Genomic DNA, 4821 nt, shown 5'->3' with positions numbered 1-4821 from the left:
GTTCCTCACTCAGTGAGAAGGCTGGACAATCTGGGCAGTTAAAAATTTTTAGCAGCAAAGTCTTTAAAAACAAAAACACAGTCTTATCTAGAATCTCTGTAAATGTGCTCAGTCATTTGAGTTCCACCAAAGCTCGAATAAAAAAGCTGCCGTCGTTCTGACTCATAGCTACCCTACAGGACAGAATATAACTGCCCCATGGGGTTTCCAAGGAGTGGCTGGTGGATTCGAACTGCCAACCTTTTGGTTAACAGCCGAGCTCTTAACCACTCTCTGCCAGGGGAAAATGTACTTTATGTAGTCTGTAACAAATCTGGCTTCTTCCTGGCTCTCTAGTTAGGAGAGGACCAGGTCTCCTACGTTGCAAATCTCTTCACTTCCTTGCAGAGTGCCTGCCCCACTGAATATCCACCTGAGTCCTCCAGACTGTCCTTACCCCTTCACATTAAAGCCTAGAACCTTGGTCTGGAAAACTTGTTCCCATACCAGTTAGTGTACTTTGTCACTGCTGGCCAAGGTCAGAAAGGATAAGAGTTAGAGTTAGCCCCCCTTGGAGTCCTGGGTGGCACAGGAGACCAGATCGTCATGCAGGTCAGAGATGAGAGTGGCTGGACTAGGGAGAACTGTGGAGATGGGGAGAAGTGAATGCTTTCCAGGAGCAGGAGGTGACATGGTCAGGACTTGCTGGTGGGCTGGGTGTGGGGTGGCAGGACAGAGAGGGCCTAGGGTGATGGTGAAGTTCCTGCCTGCTCAGCTGGGTGGGTAGGAGAGCCGGATCCCAGACAGTGCGGCCTCGACTAAGTAGACTGAGCAGTGCCGAGAGCCTGTATGAGCCCACCAACAACTGTCCCCCCAAGACTTGAAAATTGGAAGTGTTTAGGGTTTTGTGGTCCCTAGAAATTCTCTGGAACCCTGGAGAACAAAGCACAGAAGAGCATGGCCTTGGAGTGGTCGGTAAGAGTTTCCTGAAACTTGAACCCGTGTTTACAGATGATGAAAAATGGCAAGGGGGGGTATAAGTGCTGGGCGCTGGGTGTCTCCTTCAAGGTCCCAGGGGTCCACGGAGCTCTGCCAGGCAGAACCTGTAGTGCAGTGTAAACATGGAGCAGCTTCCGGGGCTATCTATTTTACTCAAGGAAACATGATTTTGGCACTAGAGCAAAGTCTTACAAAATAGAATGCAAATTTGCTTACGTAAAACTTTCAAATGAAACACAAAGTTATTCTGAGTTCCTTGTCAAGCCTGCATACCAGCTCCTAAAGTTCTGAATTCACTCTCCTCTGCCATTAGAGGTATTTGCAGGGTAAGTTCTAGAAGCTTTGATCAGGAAAAGAGCCCCAGCCTCGAGGTCAGCCAGACTTGGGCTCTGCCACCTGTTTGCTCTGTAACCTTGAGCAAGTTACCCCACCTTTCTGAGCCAGGGCATCAATTTTGTCTGTATTTAAAAAAGCTGCCTGTCCTACAGGGTCGCTATGAGTCAGAATCGACTCGAGGGCACTGGGATTTTTTGGGTTTGGGCCTCTCCCAGGAGGACCTCAGGCCGTTGTTCTCTCTGATTGGGTTTTTAATTTTCTCACAATTCTCACTTTTTACTCCTTGCTGAAGGAGGATGAAGATTTGTTCATCTTCTAGATGGCAGCATTTTGCCTAGAATAATTTCTTGTGGGAGACTACAGGAAGTGGAAAAATGAGAATCAATCATTGCAGGAATAAAGGGGGAGCCCCCATCCTGCCGCATCCTGTGAAAGATGTGATAGCAATGTGTCAATGCGTAAATGTCTTTGATCAACTTTTTGAAATATTTTTAAGTGATGTGCTACAACACTTGGTGCAAAAGGCAAAAAAAATGAGAGCCCCCTGAACCTCCTCAGTCAATGCTATGAATATTACCAGGTCTTATTTTCAGCCAGTTCTTCCCAGAACCACCCGCCAGATTTGGTGATAATCTATGTGGCCATTTGTGAATAAACCAGTAACAAACAAAAACTTAATGCATGCATTTATAAAAATAGGGACTTTGTCCTGTTTTTCTGTTCCCTTCGCATCGCACTCATCCCAACTCCACCCGTGAAAGGCTTGTGAACACCTACATTCATCGCAGCATTACTCACAGTCACCAAAAGGAGAAAACAACCCAAGTGTCCATCAACAGATGAATGGATAAACAAAATGTAGAAGATCCATACAATGGACGATTATTCACCCATAAAGAGAAATGAAGATCTGATACATGCTACAACGTGCACGAACCTTGAAACATTAGCTAAGTGAAACAAGTCAGACACAAAAGGAAGAATATTGATGATCCCACATATATTGAAATATCTAGAATAGACAAAGGCAGAGACTAAAGCTTCTTAGTGGTTAACGGGGTGGGGGGATGGAGAGGCACGTTTCAGAGGTACTGAGCTGCTGTTAAGGGTGATGGTGAAATTTGGAGATGGATAATGGCGATGGTTGAACAACATGATAAATATAATTAATGTTGCTGAATTGTACATGTGAAGAAAGTTGCAATAGCAAATGTTTTGTTATACCTATTTCGCCACAATAGAACGAAAAAGAAAGCCCAGTGGGTGGGCGGAGCTCATCCTGGGAGGTGCTGTGGCCCCAGGTATCCATCAGCCGTGGTGCATGGGACATAGATGACGCTGCCTGAAGGCCAAGTGGTAGCAAGGCTTCCTCTGCCCCCCAAATATCACTCACTGTTGGCTCCTACATTTGCCTGAAAATTCTGGAGATGCCTATTAAGAGAAATAGGGGAGCTTGGGGGCCAGGTGGGCTCGGGTTCGAAGCATTTGAGATGCTCCCATGGGGTGCCGTGGCCCAGCTGCCGCTGGCAACCTCAGAGCACAAACCCCGCAAGTAACCAGTCCGTTTCTGAGCCAAGAGCACGGTGGGGAGGGCATTGAGCTTAAGTGCTCAGCTGCTAACTGAAAGGCTGGTGGTTTGAGCCTACCCAGCGGCTCTCTGGTGGAAAGACCTGGCCATCTGCTTCCGTAAAGATTACAGCCAAGAAAACTCTATAGGGCAGTTCCCCTCTGTCACATGGGGTCGCTGTGAGTGAAATCCACTCAGTAGCACCTGACAACGACAACATGGCAAGGAAGACTTTTCCAGATGTTCCCCATCTGGCCAGCCTCCTTACCAGGAGAATGAGACTCAGGGTGGGGGATCATGTTTTAAGGCTGGAGACCAATGGGGATCCATTCAGAGGGCAGGAACCAGTGGCGAGAGGGCACATAAAAGGACCACAGTTGCTGAACTTGGATTAAAAAATGCCCAGAAGCCCGAGAACCCTGTCTTCCCAGACATGAAGTCAGTTATGTGGGTGAAGGATTGGCATTGAGACTTCTGGGAGATACCGGGGAAAGGCAAGGGTTAGAACTAACAAGATGCCAAGAAATAGCTGGTTTCCAATGACTCTATTTTTTGAATAAAATATTTTGTTCTGGTTATAAAAGTTAAACATGCTCACTGCAGAAATTTTGGAAAACATACAAATGTATGAACAAGGAAAACAAAAATCCACATTCCAGAACTACCGCTGTTGCTATGGTAGGACAGAGTTCTTCACCACTATTTTTCTTTATAGGTGCGGGTACTCCTGAGGACCACGGTTCATGCCGATCAGGTGGACTGGCTCCCACACCCAGTGACTCTTGGATCGGAGAGAGCTTGGGAATGGAAGACAGGCCAGGCGTATCAGGCAGCTGTTGCTGTAATACGGCTGTGTAACAAATGCCCTCGAAGTTCCACTGGCTTTTAATGACAAGCATTCATTTCTTGTGAATGGGTGTGTGAGTTGGCTGAGGATCGGATGACTCAGATGGGTCAGGCTGGGCCTGGCTCCAAGCTGCGGGTTGGAGCCATGTCTGCTCCAAGCATTTCTCATCTGGCAGAGAGCAAGGGGGTAAGCCTCATGCAAGCAAGCTTTAAGTCTCTGCTTGTGTCACAATCCACTCACACCCTATTGGCCAAATCAAGTCACATGGCCAACCCAAAAGTCAAGAGGTAGGGTGACTCCTCTGCCCACCATGAGGTTTGGCTAGGGTGTTGATGTATATACTACCACCACAGGGGAATGGCGACTTGGGATTCAACCTACCGCATTACAAAAAAAAAAACCCAAATCCATTGCTATTGAGTCAATTCCAACTCCTAGCAATCCTATAGGACAGAGTAGAGCTGCTGCATAGGGTTTCCAAGGATACAATCTACAGGAGCAGATTGCCACATCTTTCTCCCATGGACCATTTGGTTGGCAGCCAAGTGCTTTATCCACTGCACCACCAAAAAAAGGACACCTTCAAATATGTTTACTCCCACATGGGGTCACGAGCCTCCCATTTAGAAGCATTAAACCAAACCAAACCAAGCCTGTAGCCGTAGAGTTGATTTCGACTCATAGTGACCCTATAGGACGGAGTAGAACTGCCCTATTAGGCTTCCAAGGAGTGGCTGGTGGATTCAAACTGCCAACCTTTTTTGGTTAGCAGCCGAGCTCTTAACCGCATCGCCACCAGGGCTACTTTAATGTATTTCCTTCTACTCACTTTTTTTTTTTTTGCGTGTAATTTTTACTAAACTGGGTTTATGTTCTAGCTTAATTTTTAGATAGCTGCTGTCGAGTTGACTCCAACTCATGGTGGCCTTATGGACAACAGAACAAAATGCAGCCCAGTCCTGCATCATCCTCACAATCACCAGCAGGTTCGAGTCCATCCTTGCAGCTACTGTGCCAGTCTATCTCCCTGAGGGTGTCAGTCGCCCTCACTGGCCCTCTACTTCACCAAACGTGATGTCTTCCTCTAGTGATT

The sequence above is a fragment of the Loxodonta africana genome, chromosome 10 (genome assembly GCF_030014295.1).
Source record: "Loxodonta africana isolate mLoxAfr1 chromosome 10, mLoxAfr1.hap2, whole genome shotgun sequence".
Classification (NCBI taxonomy): domain Eukaryota; kingdom Metazoa; phylum Chordata; class Mammalia; order Proboscidea; family Elephantidae; genus Loxodonta; species Loxodonta africana.
The sequence above is the reverse complement of the archived record's forward strand: the minus strand, read 5'-3'. Positions refer to the sequence as shown.